The sequence below is a fragment of the Mus musculus genome, chromosome 14 (genome assembly GCF_000001635.26).
Source record: "Mus musculus strain C57BL/6J chromosome 14, GRCm38.p6 C57BL/6J".
Lineage (NCBI taxonomy): Eukaryota > Metazoa > Chordata > Mammalia > Rodentia > Muridae > Mus > Mus musculus.
In genome coordinates this window covers 71405311-71423221 of record NC_000080.6, presented here as the reverse complement: position 1 = coordinate 71423221, position 17911 = coordinate 71405311, and the positions used below count along the sequence as shown (strand labels likewise).

Genomic DNA, 17911 nt, shown 5'->3' with positions numbered 1-17911 from the left:
AGAGAAGGATTCAAGAAAAGCATTTTGAGGATTATTGATCCAGGTCTGAGTCTGGTATTGCTAGTCAGAGATACTAAATGCAATGCTAATTAGATACCCCATTACACCTAAATTTAGAGAAATCAGGTAATAAAAATATGGGAAATGTGTGTTCATCAGCTTTGAATAGCAGAAGGAAGGAGCTCTACTGCACTAACAAACTACAGTGTAGTCTTACTATTTGGATCCTGCAACCTGGAAGATCATGTGGTGCTGGAAATATCTATGATGGAGGAAAATGCAAGATGGAGTGTGGAGGAAGAACAGAGGACAAATCATATGATCCTGGGATTCTAGACCAAGGTTATGCCAACTACAGTCAAGGATTATGCATCTTTTAAGAAAATTGTTCCTGGTTAGTTCATATTGTTGTTCCACCTATAGGGTTACAGGCCCCTTTATCTCCTTGGGTACTTTCTCTAGCCCCTCCATTGGGGGCCCTGTAATCCATCCAATAGCTGACTGTGAGCATCCACTTCTGTGTTTGCTAGTCCCCGGTATAGCCTCACAGGAGACAGCTATATCAGGGTCCTTTCAGCAAAATCTTGCTAGAAAATGGCCTAATCGGCCATCAGTGAAAAATGAGGCCCATTGGTCTTGCAAACTTTATATGCCTCAGTACAGGGGAACGCCAGGGCCAAGAAGTGGGAGTGGGTGGGTAGAGGAGTGGGGGAGGGAGGGTATGGGGGAGTTTTGGGATAGCATTGGAAATGCAAGTAAAGAAAATATCTAATTAAAAATTTTAAAAAATAGCAAAAAAAAAAAAAAAAAGAAAAAGAAAAGAAAAGAAAAGAAAATTGTTCCTGGAATAACACTGGGCCCGATAGAGTGAATGCTTGGTCATAGGACACAAAGTGACCAAGCACCCTCCAGTAGGGTTGATTTTGAAGTTCTGCAGGACCTGCCAAGTCCTAAGTCAGACAGCAAAAGTCATCATAATGAAAAATGATGCATCTAAATAAGATCCATACAGGCTGTGTGTGCAGTGAACCAGAACTCCATGCATGTCAACAGCCACAGTCACAATCAGCATCCTGTTACCCAAGCTGGATCATACCCAAAGCCATGTATAGGGAGAGGAAAGGCCCAATCTTGGTTCCTATATGGGCTGGTTTGACACGTATGTGCAAGCCAAAAATAGATGGTGGTTTAATTATGTCTCCACTCACAGCTGCCAGGAATACTGTACAGAAGGAAACATTCTCTATGTGTGGAAACATGAGCAATGTTCCTATATGTCTGTACATACACAGAGAAGAAACCCAAGATAATTCAAGGAAATATACAAATTACTGGGCACTGTCCAACCTCCCAGTCAGTCTCACTAACATTATCTAAATGCATGCTTCTCATGACATAACACAAAGATTTAACCAAATGCTGAGCTGGATAATAGGCAGCAAGTCAGCATGTTTCTTAGAACATCAACACCCCATGTGAGCAGGAAGGTATAAATTCCTGTCTTAGGTTAATATATTGGGTATAGAAGCTATATGAACTGGGAACAGCTATGTAAAGTTAAGGGACTTTTTTCCTGCTGAATTAGCATCTCCTCCTATGGATTTCTACATATGGGTCTTTATTTGGTCTTTCATCTCTAAGCAGAATGAGTCTAATCATCTCTTGTTCATCTTTCAGATACCTAGAGACAGTGCTGTTCCCAACCAACAATCCCAATCTTCAGTTGATTTTCTTTTGCACCAAGTTCTTCCTTCCACTGTTAGGTAAATCACCTTTCTCTTTCCTCCAGTTGTCTGGCATCTTCTGAAACCAGGTACCCATACTGGCTCCTGACTGACTGACAATACAGGAATCCAACGTTCAGGTTCATCTCAAAAGAAAAAAGATCATCTTCATTGCAGCCAATGTCACATAGATTTACCCTAGCAGTAGTCTCACTAACAATCCAGTTTGATCTGGGCACCCACCATGATGTTTTTCCCAAAACTTCATCCCTGGTGGTCACTCCTATGCCATACATATGTAGCCATTTGAGTGTGAATTTTACCACTGCTTTGCAATTTGAGTGGGCAACCTATACATTTGACATTCTCACATGGCCTTTCCATGTTAGGAAGGCCTTCTACTCACTCTCTGCATATGGCTGTGGCAAAACAGAGGCAACTGCCCCCTTTTCACTTCCTAGACACCCCGAGTTTACTCACATATCTGATGGCTCTTTTCAGAAGAGGTTTCCAGGCCCTTTGCTTAGCCTTAATTGCCCTATATGTCACAACAGTTCTCAGTGATTCAGTACAGTTGTAACCAAGGAAACAGAAGACACTAGGAGGCTACTAGGAAAGCTTCCCTCCCATGAGATACTTAATAAGGAGAGAGAGGAGAGGAGAGGAGAGGAGAGGAGAGGAGAGGAGAGGAGAGGAGAGGAGAGGAGAGGAGAGGAGAGGAGAGGAGAGGAGAGGAGGAGAGAGGGGAGGGCAGGGAATGGAAAGGGAGGGCTGAGAGAAGGAAGGGAAGGAGGGAAAAGAGAAAAGAAAGGAGGAAAGGGGGAAGCAAAGAGACCCCTTCCATCACAGCTACGGGGTGTCTATCTGCACACCACACATTTGGAATACCTTAGTATCTTAAAACCCTGAGGGATAAGATAGGGGAATAAGGAGAATAAGAAAAGGGTAGAATAAAATATTAAGATAGTCAATGTTGAGATGGCAGATTAAATTATTTTACTAAAATATTTAATTTTTGTTTGTTTTGCAGTCAGGGGAACTTGTTTGTCAAGACATGCATGTAGGTGATCGGAGTTCAAATTTTCCTCTGAGATATATTACTGGACTGTAATCTGAGCTCTTGATAAGGCCATTGAGTTGTAGACTTCACCAATATGGAGCCACAGTGCGCTGTGACACTCAAATGCAGGATTGAGTCCCTCATTGTGTAAGTGGTCCCCAGCCCAGAGCTCCTCCTCATTTCTGGATATCAGTGATTGGAATTTTCTTTGATTTCTAGAGCTACTTAGTATTCACACTATAAATCCCATTCAGATATTAGATTTGTCACATTGGTTTCTGTGGCTTGACACTGGAACCTGAAGGAGGTCCTTTTTATGAGATAAAGAGGCAAATGTGAGAAGGACTGCTGCACACATGCCACTTAGACTAAAAACAAACAGTCACTTACGTATATGGAGGTACATTAATTGCCAAAATTGAACTAATGAAAGAGACATAATTAGCTTCTGAGAGCAGAAGAAACCAAGTTGATCTCCTAATGAGGGCTGAATAGGCCTCTCATTAGCCACATGGCTGAGGACAGACATGGGGTGCTGGGCTCAGAGAAAGCACCTAAGGAATGAACAAAGCCCTAATTGCAGATGGGTTCAGGATGCCCTAGGTCCTGCATACTCCAAAGTACTTTCGATTGCGGACATTGGAGTGCCACTGACGAGACAAAACAGTCCAGTTAGGTTTAAGAGACGGATGTTTGCCCACTGCCCTTCCTCTAATCTACCAGCCTACCCCCTTCTTGTCCTTTTTGTCTTTTCCATGAAAGGGGGACTACAGTTTGCCCCAGGAGACCTTTGTCTATCACATCCCTGAGCGCATAGCATGGATGGACCACCAGCCTGAGAAGGAACCAGGGTCATTTCCAGACACCTTCTAGACTCGCTGACTTGATCTCAGCGGGTTATGGGTTCCCGTGACTTACCACCTAAGAACCCATCAAAATATCATTAGCAAACCATTGCAACCTCTCAGCTAATTGGCACTTTTATACAAGCCCTTGGGAAAACAGAAATGCTTGACCCAAATTAATAAATCTCTAATTTTAACATCACAGGCACAATAGTTTGGGGATGGATAAAAGCAAGCCTGAGAGAAGAAGCTGTTGTTTCACACAGATAAAGTCTTCTTTTTCCATGCATAACAACAAGTGAGAGCCTTTCTTCAGAGACTACATTTTGAATGCCTTCCACAGTTCTTCTGAGCTTCATTTCATTACAACAGTTTGCCATCTACCAGGGTAAACACAGTGACTGCTGTATGACTCCATCTCCAGAACCTAGCACAATTGTAGGGGCTTAGTGAAGTCCAGCCAGCTCTGTGTATATCAGCAAACCCTTAATAGTACTTGTTAGTTCTCAGCATTCAGCTGGATGCCTACCTAATACTCATTAACTTGACCCTCTCAATCCGACATTGACAGATAAAGAAACAAAGCTCAGGAAAATTAACCAACATGCTTAAGGTCTTACGGCTGGTCTAGGTCAAGTCTATCTTCTACATATTATTTAACATAATGTCACCACTAACTCCTCAACCCAGGCTAACTTCAGACATATTACATACAGGCTAAGCATGCTTCCTTCAAAAAATGCTACACTATGCTAGCTGTATATACAACACTACATACATCCCAAGGATTCTATCTTCCAGCATGTGGATCTCATGTCACCATTCAGCATATGGTGTCCTGGTTGGATTTTGGTCAACTTGACACAAGTTTGAGCTATCTAGGAAGAACCTCAAGTGAGAAAATGAGAGAATGCCACCATCAGATCACCTAAAAGCAAGACTGTGGGCATTTTTTCCTGATTAATGATTGGTATATGAAAGCCCAGCACACAGTGGGAGCAATGTCACTTCACCCCTGGACAAGTAGACCTAGATGCTATAAGAAAACAGTCTGAGCAATCCATGAGCACCAGCCAGTAAGCAGCATTCGTCCATGCCTTCTGCTTCAGTTCCTGCCTCCTGGTTTCTGCCTTGAATTCCTGCCTCACTTCTTTCATTGATGGACTGTGACATAATTGTAGGACAAGTAAACTCTCTCTTCTCCAACTGGCTTTTGGTCGTGGTGTTTTATCACAGCAACAAAAAGCAAACAAAAACATATGGTAAGCATGGTACCTACATGCTACTGGGTTGTCTTCATACATGCAGAGCCATGTTAATTTCATGCAACCACACTCCATCAGTAAGCAAGCCTGTTAGTACCAATATCCTACCTTTATACATGCTTAAGAAAGAACTATTAGGGGGTGGGGGGAGAAACATACTTCATAGTTCTAACATATCTATAGCTCCCTCCATCTCACATTGCTCTTTACAATGTTTTTCAATTTTTCATGCTTACTGACTTTCTTACACAAGGAATTTATCTAAATTTCAAGGTAATATTAAAACACACACACAAAAACAATGAGAGTTTCATACTTCAGACCTTTTTAAAAGGTAAGATATGAAGAGTCAAGCCAGGTGTTTAATGTGTTGAAGAGCATGGGCTTCACCATTTGAATGAGGGAACAGATCTGTCCCTGCCTACTAGTTTCCTCATGTCCACATGTCTACATATGGTCATCAAAGTAAAACCAGAGAGCATATACACACAGCAGGCTGGTACCAAGTTAGCAGCAATAAATGGTAGTTATTACTGTCACCAAAATGATAATAATCACAGAACCATGAGCCCTATGAGTTCCAAGTAATTGTAGACTGCATTGATGTTGTTCACTATCATGTGAGAGTATATTAGCCTTCTGAGATCCTTTGGTGCTTCTATAGACTCTCTGTGCTCATGACACAATCACACCTGAGGGTGACTAGATAACGGTTGAGGTCTCAATAACCAGATACTGATAACAGATGTGGATAATAGGAAGTGGCATGCTGTTTTTCAATTTTTCGTGCTTACTGACTTTCTTACACAAGGAATTTGCCTAAATTTCAAGGTAATATTAAAACACACACACACACAAAATAGTGTTTAAAGGGGAATAACGAAATATAATTTAATATTCGTTTTCTCTAACTTCTCTTACTATATCAGAATATTCACAACAGCCTTCATTTTATCACTAAATCTCAAACTAATTTGATTAAACATTTGTTTCTTAACAAATAGAGAGCACACTGTAAACCCTAAAAATCTACACATCTGTTGAACTTAAAGATTTTACAAAATAGTGTGTAAAAGACATGGCAAGAATGGGGACTGTGAGAGTATAAGACAAGAGTGAGAGATTACACTACCACAGAAAGTTATGTGGGCATTCTTCTCCTTGGTTTGCTTTCTGAGGCATCAGTTACATTTCATCACCCAAATCCTAAAAGTATTCTATGGAGAAGTCCAAAAATAAGCAATCTATAAATTTTAAGTTGCATGCTTTTCTAAATAGCATGATAAAAATCTTGAATGGTCTTCTTTCTTAATGTCTAGAACATGATTCATCCTCTCATCCAGTGTATTCATGTTGTACACATTAGTGTCTGTCTTAGTCGGGATTTCTATTCCTGAACAAACATCATGACCAAGAAGAAAGTTGTAGAGGATAGGGTTTATTCAGCTTACACTTCCACGTTGCTGTTCATCACCAAAGGAAGTCAGGACAGGAATTCACACAGGGCAGAAACTTGGAGACAGGAGCTGATGCAGAGGCCATGGAGGTACATTACTTACTGGCTTAATTCCCCTGGCTTGCTCAGCCTGCCCTCTTATAGAAACCAAGACTACCAACCCAAAGATGACACCACCCACAATGAGTCCTCCCACCCTTGATCACTAAGAAAATCCCTTATAGCTGGATCTCATGGAGGCATTTTCTCAAGGGAGACTCCTCTCTTTGTGATAACTTTAGCTTCTGTCAAGTTGATACAGAAAACCAGCCAGTACAATTGACCCCTTGTCAACTTGATGCATAAACAGATCACTATTAAGCCTTAAGCCTTACTTTCTCATTCATCCCCATGATCTAAATAACTTTAAAAGTCCCACAGTCTTTACATAATAAGTTTTCAATCCCTCTAAAATGTCCAATATCTTTTAGCATTCAAAAGTCTTTTTACAACTCAAAGTCTCTTAATTGTGAGTTCCACTAAAATACTTTCTTCCTTCAAGAGGGAAACAGTCACATTCAAAAGCAAAATCAAATTCTAACCTTCCAATGTCTGGGATCGACTCATAATCTTCTGGGTTCCTCCAAGGGTTTGAGTCACTTCTCCAGATTTTTCCTTTGAAGAACACACCTTCTCTTCTAGGCTCCAGCTGCCTATACTACACTGCTGCTGCTGTTCTTGATGGTCATCTCACAGTATTGGTATCTCTAAAACATTGTTATCTTCAACTACAAGTAGGTTTCACCAATAGCCTTTCATAGGCTTTCTTCATGGTGCCAAGCCTCGACTCCTTTGCATGACCCTTCCAGTCCTGGTCCATTGATTGCAACTGAGGTTGCACCTTCACCAGTGGCCTATCATGGCCACTCACAGTGTCAAGTCTCAGCTGATCTTCATGACCCCTTTAATTCTTCAAAACCGGTACCAACCACTTGGGTGGCTCTTTTTACACATTACCCAGTCCAGCTGAAGCACACGATACAACCTTGGCTACCTCTGGAAAATAGCCTTTTTGTGCTCTCAAAAAACACTTCCCAGGAGATTTCACCTCAATGATGCTGGTCTCTTCTTAATCACTGCTAATTTCTTAGCTCTAGTTAACCAGCATTAAATCTCAGTAACACAAAGGTTCTCTTTAGTGGTTCTGGTATCTTGTTAACCACAGCCGATTCTTTAACCCCAGCTAACCAAAACCACAGAATCTTCACAATCAAAACAGCAATGGGCACAATAAGAGTCTTTAATCTTCCCTCTGAAATTTCACAAGCCAGGCCTCCATGATTTGCACTGACCTCAACATTAACTTCCAAGATCCTACAGAACATTCCACAGAGCTTTTAACACTCAATGGCTCTTCTAGCCCAAATTTCCAAAGTCCTTCCACCGTCCTCTTCAAACATAGGTTGTCACAGGAATACTTCACTATGATGGTACCGAGTTGTCTTAGTCAGGGTTTCTATTCCTGTACAAACATCATGACCAAGAAGCAAGTTGGTGATAAAAGGATTTATTTAGCTTATACTTCCATATTGCTTTTCATCACCAAAGGAAGTCAGGACAGAACTCAAGCAGGTCAGAAAGCAGGAGCTGATGCAGAGGCCATGGAGAGATATTACTTACTGGTTTGCTTTCTTATAGCTGGTTACTCAGCTTGCTTTCTTATAGAACCCAGGTGCCCAGGGATGACACCACCCAAAATGGGTTCTCCTACCCTTGATCACTAGTTGAGAAAATGCCTTATCTCACGCCTTATCTCATAGAGGCCTTTCCTTAAGGGAGGCTCCTTTCTCTGTGGTAACTCAGCTTATGTCAAATTGACACACAAAACCAGCCAGTAGAGCATCTATTAATCATTCAGATGTCATCGTGGCTATTCATCTCAATGGTCCTGGCATCAAAGTGTCCATGTTCAATAAACTTTTCTTACTTAATAATAGCCTTAAAGCACAGTACTACTGTTTACCCTGCTGTCTTAGTTTGGGTTTCCATTGCTGTGAAGAGACAATAAGACCAAGGTAAGTCTTATAAAGAAAACATTTATTTGGGGCTGTCTTATAGTTTCAGGGGTTCAGTCTGTTATCATCATGGTGGGAAGCATGGCAATGTTCAGATAGACATGGTACTGGAAAAGCTGAAATTTCTACATCTTGATCTGAAGACAACCAGAAAAGACTCTCTTCCTCACTGGACAGAGCCCAAGCAAAGGATCCCCACCCCCCCCCCCCATAGTGACATACTTCCTCTAACAAGGCCACACCCTCCTCCAATAATGCCACACCTCCTAATAGTGCCACTTCCCATGGGCCAAGCATATTCAAACCACCACACTTGATTTCTCTCAGTGTGAGAAAATGCCACAGGCAATGGGGCATTTTGACTTATTGTTTCAGAGGATTCAGTAAATGGTTGTTGATTTTGTTGCTTTAGAGCCTGTAACAATATAGTACATCATGGATGGAGTAACCGACAAAGGACTACTACTCATCTCATGGTAGTTAGGAAGTAAAAAGAGATAAAAGAAGGAGTCAGAAAGTCCCTTATCTCCTTCTGGGACATGCTCAGTGACCTAACTTCTGCTAACACACTCCACTTTTCAATAGCACAACAGAGGGATGACCAAGGCATTGCCATTAGGAACTTTTCTTGTTTTCCTTTCTTGTTGTTTTGATAAAAACTCCCTGTCAACAGCAACTCAAGGAAGAAAATGTTTACCCTAACTCATAGATCAAGGTATTGTCTAACATAGTTGGAAAGTCAAGTAGCAGGATCTTGAAGCAATTGGCCACAATACATCCACAGTCAGAAAGAGTAATGGATGCATCCCAGTAGTCAGAAGATTCTCTTCATTATGTGCAGTCCAGCATCATCCATCCAAAGAATGGTCCATGCCTCAATTAAGATGGGTCTTCCCATAAAACTTAGCACAATAAAAAAAAAAAAATCCCACAGAGGTTTATCTCCCAGGTTTTCTAACCAATGTCAAATTAATGATCAGATTCATTGCAAGTTGTACTCCAGATCAAACCACAACAAGAAGTGATACAAACGAGACAGCATGGAATAAAAAAAAAAATGGACAGATTAACTTTGGCACTATATGGCAATAATTCAAAGCATATACGGAAAAATGCTGATATGGAGCTAAATACTACATGCATTTTCAGACTACCACTGGATGTATAGATAAGGGAGACTCTAAAAGTCTTCTGTATTACTTTAAGCTTTTGGGGGTGGGAGGGCGTTGAGACAGGATTTCTCTGAATAGCTCTGGCTGTCCTGGAACTCACTCTGTAGTCCAGGCTGGCCTTGAACTTAAAATCCACCTGCCTCTGCCTCCCAAGTGCTGGGATTAAAGGCATGTTCCACTACTGCTTGGCTTTACTTTAAGTTTTTTATTTATATTTCCTGCCATTAACAAGTGGCAGAAAGAACAATACAATGGGCACCATTCAAAACACACAAAAAATAAGAAGTGCCTACATCCCATATACTTTCCTGGCCAAGCATATAGTAACGATGAAACCATGGCTGTGGTCCCAACCCATGACTATTTGTCAAGGTTCTAGATTCATCGTTGTATCCTGTTGGAAAGTAGATTCACATGAGGCCTGTAAAGTAGGGATTGGTTCTCACCTTCTCAGGAAAAGGGCTTGGACTCATAAAGATGAGGATAAGAATGAATTCCAGTCTCTCAAGCCTTCCAGGGTGTGGTTTCAGGGCACCAAGTATTACTGGTCACACACAGAAGAGTGGAACAAAGTATTTGAGGACTCTATATACTAATGAGCCATCCTTAGCACTCCTTATGACCTGCCCCAACTGTGGATGAGACAGACCTTGAGCTTAAGAATCCTACGATGATCATCTAATACCACTCTTATTTTTAACCTCTAAGAACAGTTTTGGGTTTTTTTTTGGGGGGGTTTTTTTTGTTTTGTTTTGTTTTGTTTGTTTTTTTTGTTTTGTTTGTTTGTTTTTGTTTGTTTTGTTTTGTTTTTTGAGCTAAGGTCTTAATAAAAAGCCCAACTTGAAGTGGCAATTCCTTTGTCTCATCTCCTCTGAAAGTTTTAGGAGACTTGTAGAATATATACCTTATAGACATGGAGTTAATATTTTACAGATAAATTATAATTTCAGGAGAATCTTACAAGACTCTCTAGATGCCAAAGGGTAGAGTAAATAAAAAATTACAGTCCAGAAGGAGAAATCAGACTGAGGGAGCGTTTTTTCTCATATCAGAATCTGCACATTGGTTTTGCTCAGTTTTCTGGCAGCATTTGTTCTAGGCATGGGCCAGCAGAAGTTGTTCTTAATTAAGGAAACAGACTTGGTGGCCCGCATTCTCCTGCTGCATTAAGTCACCATCCTCCTCTCTTACTTGCCCCTGTTTAATTTCTTCCCCCTTTCTTCTCCTTCTCTAATCCAGACTTGCTTCCTCTCCTTCCTGATCTATCTCCCCTCTTTTTTTCTCTCTCTTTGAGCCTTTTCCCTCTCTCACCTCACACAATCTAGATGAGACTTCGTGACTGATATTTTTTAATAAAAGAAGGAAATGAACAGGAGAGGAAAGTGGTTTTCTAAGTAGATCTATCACTATTGAAATGCACATAAACTGAAAATCTCTCTCAGCAGAAAAATTTACCCCAGCAACCAGCACCTTGCCTCGACCCCCAAAGTGATGAGAAGATAGGCAAAGGAATAAATATTTTTTTTATTGCATCAAAACTTTATGACTATCCTTATTTGCTATAAAACAGCACTGTACATGGTGAAAGAAACATTGAAAGTCGTATTAGAAAGGATAAAAATCTCACTCATAATCTCACCTGTGACCTGAGGATTCTCTCATCAATCTAAGAAAACTGTAACTGATATTTGGATTCCCTCCTAGTCTTTACATGTATTCCCCAATGTGCATAATTATAATCACTAGTAAAAATTTTTTTATGAGCAGTGTCTATCCCTCCAAGCAACATAAGATTAGGTGACATTTCCTTGGTGACACCAATACTAGATTGTTCTTTGAAACCATGAGACAGAAAAAGCAACACCCTGCACTTGGATCCATGCCACCTGCACAGAACCTTTAGTGGCTAATGTTATCTATTATTTAGGATAGAAAAAGACAGACTTTAGCAAGTGTGCCTGAATTAACTCATTTTCTACTGCTATAAAATAAACAAAACTGAGAAACTTATAAATAAGAGTTTTGCTTCCTGCACCCTTCTCAAATTTTGTATAATGAGTGACCAAGATCAGGCTCCATTGTTTTAATCTCACTACAAGAAAGCATGACAGCAAGCATCCTGGCATGAGCCTATGTGAGCATCCTGGCAGGGGTCAGTATGAGTATCAGGACAGGAGCCTGTGTGAGCATCAGGGAAGGAGCCTGTGTGAGCATCAGGGAAGGAACCTGTGTGAGCATCAGGGAAGGAGCCTGTGTGAGCATCAGGGAAGGAGCCTGTGTGAGCATCAGGGAAGGAGCCTGTGTGAGCATCAGGGAAGGAGCCTGTGTGAGCATCAGGGCAGGAGCCTGTGTGAGCATCATGGAGGAACCAGTATGAGTGAGCAACCTGGCAGGAGCCTGTGTGAGCATCAGGGAAGGAGCCTGTGTGAGCATCAGGGAAGGAGCCTGTGTGAGCATCAGGGAAGGAGCCTGTGTGAGCATCAGGACAGGAGCCTGTGTGAGCATCAGGGAAGGAGCCTGTGTGAGCATCAGGACAGGAGCCTGTGTGAGCATCAGGACAGGAACCTGTGTGAGCATCAGGGCAGGAGCCTGTGTGAGCATCAGGGCAGGAGCCTGTGTGAGCATCAGGACAGGAGCCTGTGTGAGCATCAGGACAGGAGCCTGTGTGAGCATCAGGGAAGGAGCCTGTGTGAGCATCAGGACAGGAGCCTGTGTGAGCATCAGGGCAGGAGCCTGTGTGAGCATCAGGGCAGGAGCCTGTGTGAGCATCAGGGCAGGAGCCTGTGTGAGCATCAGGGCAGGAGCCTGTGTGAGCATCAGGGCAGGAGCCTGTGTGAGCATCAGGGAAGGAGCCTGTGTGAGCATCAGGACAGGAGCCTGTGTGAGCATCAGGGAAGGAGCCTGTGTGAGCATCAGGGCAGGAGCCTGTGTGAGCATCAGGACAGGAGCCTGTGTGAGCATCAGGGAAGGAGCCTGTGTGAGCATCAGGACAGGAGCCTGTGTGAGCATCAGGGCAGGAGCCTGTGTGAGCATCAGGGCAGGAGCCTGTGTGAGCATCAGGGCAGGAGCCTGTGTGAGCATCAGGGAAGGAGCCTGTGTGAGCATCAGGGAAGGAGCCTGTGTGAGCATCAGGACAGGAGCCTGTGTGAGCATCAGGGAAGGAGCCTATGTGAGCATCAGGGCAGGAGCCTGTGTGAGCATCAGGACAGGAGCCTGTGTGAGCATCAGGGAAGGAGCCTGTGTGAGCATCAGGGAGGAACCAGTATGAGTGAGCATCCTGGCAGGAGCCTGTGTGAGCATCCTGGCAGGAGCCTGTGTGAGCATAAGGAGAGATCAAGGGAGGACACAGGAAACTGGGAATTTTAAAGAGTTCTGCCTTTCTCTTTAATCAAAATCCATCTGTATAAGAAATCACTTAACAAGACAAATATTCCTTGGGGAGGCAGGGACCCCAATGATCTACCTTCCACTAGGCCCACTTCTTTAATAGTTCTGCCACCCATAACATTGTCACACTCTCCAGTGTGACAATGCACCTGTAGCTCAAAACTCTTAGAGCGCATATTCAAGCCACAATCAGACCTATGGTCATGTAAGCTGAATGACTTTGTGACTGACAAAATTGTAGTTCAGAGCCTGTGGGTGGAAGTGGACCTCTCATGGAAACAGAAAAAATAAAAGTCAACCCCAAGGATGGGAAGGATTAAAGAGCCAGACTCTGACAGCCTTTGAGAGAAGAATTCCCTCTTCTCTGTCTGCTGCTGGTAAAATTGGGCCAATCTCCACACTGTGACAACTTCAAAATGCTGCTCCTGGCCACAGAGATGTAGAAAGTGTCCCTGGTGAGGAGCCATATGGAGAGGTCCCCAGATGCCTCAGATATGATGTCCCGAACCTGTGCTGTAGTTATAAATTATTCCTCTTGTTTTTCTCTCTAGCATCCCCCCAATTTTCAGTGTGGATGCTTAAAGGTTGTAGCCTGGACTTGCTTATATGAATTAATTTCCTCCAGCCTCTGGAAGAAATGACCACAAAGTTGGCTTAAAATAGTATGAACATATTCTCCTTGAGTGCTGGAGGCCAAAAGTCCATACTGTGAGAGAACTGTTCTTCCGTGCAACACTTAAAGAATACTTTCTCTCTTCACACACACCCGCTTCCAATTTCTGGACAGTTCCAGGCATTTCTGGAAGTGCAGCTGATTTGCCTGTCTTCACAAGCCCTTCTCCTCTGATCCTGTGATTTTTCTCTTCAGCCCTTTGTAAGAATACTTTTCGCTGCCATTTGGGTAGATTGCATACCAACATCCTTAACCAAATTGTTCTGCAAAGATTTGGTCACATTAAGATCACAAGATTTTTCTGAGGGGGGACCATCCGACGACCTGCTACCTTTATGATTGGCAAAATTAAAGGCGAAAACTGAACTACCTTTAAGACTAAGTTAATAAACAAAGGGCAGTGTTTCCACTCCTGCAGCCAGAGTCATAGGAACAGTGACCCCAGCAGGGCAAAGCTGTCTATCATGGGGGTCTCCCAGGAATAACAGGGGAATCAGAGGTGACACAAAGCCATGTCAAGGATGGAATCACAACCTCTGAGAATGGTTATGACTGGAAGAGGGACAGTCATTAAGCACACCAAAGCTCATTCTGATCCATTCCAAGTTGCTAAACTTGTTGGATGTCATCCCTGCCCTAACTCTGAGGGACGTGATGTACGTAGCCTGGCTGTGGAGAGTATATAGAAAAGAAATGATAGCATTCTGCCCCACCCCTTTTTTACTGGCACAGCCACTTTCCCACTGGCTTCTTTGGACAGATCATGCCAGCTGGACTCTTACACATGGGAGGACTCAGTCTCAGTAATGAAGTAAGGGTAGTGCAGAGGCCTTTCTGTGAGACCTTGGAGAAACAAGTGGCAGTAAGAGAAATGGGGAGGGAGACCTTTTCCTGCTTCTCTGCCTACACCCTCAGTGTGCTCTAAAAGCAAAGTAAACAGAAAAAAAGCCAATCACACCAAATTAGTGCAAACATCTTTAAAACAAGTTGAAAAAAAACTATTCTATAAAAACTGGTTCATGCAAATTGGAATGAACACATTTATTTCAAGTTTAGGGTAAATCCAACAAGATAATAAAGTTAGTCCAAGTGAAAATTTGAGAAATTGTTTGTGTACAGCCGATGGAATAAAGATATCTGGAGTTGAAGGGTTTAAGTCAGACACAAAACTGGCTGATGTAATTAGAGCTAAAGAAAAATAAAATGATGCTATTCAAGACCACTTTCCAGTCGGCAGAAATTATTTTTATTGATTGTGTTGGAGCTAAGTCATAACTTACATAATGTAAACAGTATGAGCCCTAATTAAATAAAAGTAGTACATTAAAGTTCCTTCTCCCACAGTGTTAGGTCATCTTTGAATGGAACTAGACAGTGGCACATTAGGACACAGAAAGGACTTGCATTTATCCTTTCTCAGAATTCCAGACTTTGTATATTTTTCATTAAGATAGATAGGGATGGCTTTAGCTATCTAAAACAGGAATAAAAATTGTGAAATAAAAATATCAATCACTTGCTATAAAATAGATTAATGATGCTAAAAGAAAAAGCCAAGTAACAGAAGGAATTGAGCTAAAGAAGCAATTTATGATTTGGAAAACCAGTTTGAAGAAATCTCTGAAAATAAAAAATAAAAATAATTGTTGTTGTTGTTGTTGTCTTAGTTTGGGTTTTATTGCTGTGAAGAGACACCAGGACTAAGGTAATTCCTATAAAGGAAATTATTTAATTGGGAGATTGCTTAGAGTTTCAGAGACTTAATCCATTATCATCATAGTGGGAAGCATGGCAGTTTATAGGCAGACATGGTGGAAGACCCAAGCAAGGATGCTTGAATCACACTTAGAAGGGGACACAAAATATTCATAAGAGGTGGAGGGAGGGGAGAGGGATGGAGGAAGGGAACTGTGGGGTAATGAGGAAGAAGAAAAGAATCCAGAGACAGGATCAGGTGGTGGGAGAGACAGGAGAGAGGCACAGAGGGCCATGAAAAGGATTGGAAAGCTGAAGCTTCCTGGGATCAGAGGTAGCAGGAATTTTTAGGAAGTCTCAGAGATCTGGGATAGGAGAGGCTCCCAGGAGTCAATATATGTAGGTGACCTTAGCCAAGAGCCTAACAGTGGGGACATGGAACCTGAAGAAGCCACTTCCTGTAACCAGGCAGGACCCCCCAGGAAAGATAGAGACACCAACCCACTCACAAAACTTTCAAACCCCAAATTTTTTCCTGCCTACAAGAAATGCAAGTTAACTTACACTAGACTCATTAGAGATAAAGGAGCCTCAGTTGAGGAAATGCCTCCATGACATTCAGCTATAAGATATTTCTCAATTTGTGATCAATGGGGGAAGTGACCAGCCCATTGTGGGTGGGGCAACCCCTGGGTTCTAGAAGAAAGTAGGCTGAGAAAGCAAGGGAAAACAAGCCAGTAAGCAGCACTCTCCATGGCCTCTGCATCAACTTCTACCTCCAGGACCCTGCCCTATTACTCATCAGAGACCTGGAAGGTGACAGTCTCTCAGGACTCAAAGGAAGGGATCTTAGATGAAATTCCCAGCAGTTGGGAGAGGGAACTTGTAGAGCTTAGCTCCAGTAGAAAGACAGGAGGGATCAAGTGGAAGGATGAGGTTGCCATCCCACAGTCAAAAACTCTGACTCAGAATTGTTCCTGTCTAAAAGAACTGCAGGGATAAAAATGGAGAAGAGACTGAGGGAAAGGAGGTCCAGTGACTGAAAGAGAAGCAGATATCCACAGCCAAACATTAGATGGAGGTTGGAGACATTTATGGAGGGGTTAGGGAAAGGACTGAAGACCCAGTAATAGATGAGAACTCCACAGGAAGACCAATAGAGTCAACAAACCAGGACTCTTGGGAGCTTTCAAAATCTGAGCCACCAACCAAAGAGCATACATGGGCTGGAACAAGAGCACTAGCACATATGTAGCAGACAGGCAAGTCGGTCCTTATGGCTGCCCTGTCTAGCCTCAGTGGGAGAAGATGTGCCTAAAAATAAATTTTAATAGTACATATTGTTTTATAAATTAAGAGAAATGGATAATAGAAGTTTAAATGCTGCAAAACAGTTTAAGAGAATTCTCCTTTAAAAAGAGGAAAAGGCATATAGAAAGAAATGTCCTACTTAAAAGTTTCTATACAATCTGAGGTTTTGAACATTCACCGATAGTCTTAAATCAAACCCCATGGATAAGGGGGTCTACTGTAGACAGACATGTAAAAACTTACAGAGAGAAGTCATTTCAATAATACAAGTTTTATAACAAGGAAAAAACACCAAATGCAGGAGACAAGGAAGTTATTTTAAAATATTCAGAAAAAAGAAGATCAGGCAGAGAGTTTTGTGCATTCAATAGGTTTTCAAGTCTAAGTGTAGAACAATATCATAGATATACAAAGTCCCATAGTTCTGTAGAAAGATTCATATATAGAAGCCCATGCAGAATAAAGTATTTGAATAAAGAAAGTTAAGTCAACAACAAGTTACAAAAGATGTGTGGAATAAAGTGATCAAAGTTTTCATAAACAGAAAAAACTGAATATATTAAATGATATAGATAGGCACAATTATGGAAATTATTAAGCTAGCTTTCTTACCATTATTATGCAAACATTAATAAATTAGGTATTTAAAATTCTGCCAGAATCCCAAATAAAATAATACTGAAAATCAGAGTCATGAAGAAAACATATCAGGTGATGTTTAGTCAAAAAATATTTAGACTACAATAGAATAATCAGAATATATGATTATGGATGAAGAATGCCTCTATATTGATAAAAGTTTCAATTCACCAAAACTGTTTAGTAAATTCTAAAACTATTAACCTAATAAAATAGTCTCAACATATTCAAAGGAAAAATTATAGACTTCACAAAAATGTTTGTATGTTAACTATGCCATAGGACTCTCAGTAGTTCTCAACCTGTTAGTCTTGACCCCTTTGGGGGTCTCATATCAGATATCCTGCATATTAGATATTTATATTATGATTAATAAAAGTAGCAAAATTACAGTTAGGAACTGTATTAAAGGGTTGCATTGTTAGAAAAGTTGAGAACCACTACAGTAGGAGATTCCAATACACTTCTCTTGTCAATAAATATTGACAAAACAAGTAGAGAAAACTTGTCGAGGAATAGTGAATAGCACAGTCAACTTGACTCAATAGACATCTAGAGAAGACTAACAACTGTGAAGTGTTTATGTTCATTGATAGGTGAAATTATATGCAAAGTTCCATCATGGCCTAG

The 17911-nt window shown here is 41.5% G+C and overlaps 2 long non-coding RNA genes across 2 annotated transcripts; one reads left to right on the top strand and one right to left on the bottom strand.

The window, feature by feature from the left end:
- Positions 1-1597: 1597 nt before the first annotated feature.
- On the bottom strand, positions 1598-2210 carry 4930429C20Rik (RIKEN cDNA 4930429C20 gene). The gene is made up of 2 exons (NR_166771.1): positions 1968-2210; positions 1598-1870 (listed from the first exon to the last, which is right to left on the bottom strand). It is a non-coding gene; the product is annotated as an RIKEN cDNA 4930429C20 gene (long non-coding RNA).
- A 544-nt stretch (positions 2211-2754) lies between these two features.
- Positions 2755-4835, top strand: Gm41203. The gene is made up of 2 exons (XR_874811.1): positions 2755-2931; positions 3835-4835. It is a non-coding gene; the product is annotated as a predicted gene, 41203 (long non-coding RNA).
- Positions 4836-17911: the final 13076 nt, after the last annotated feature.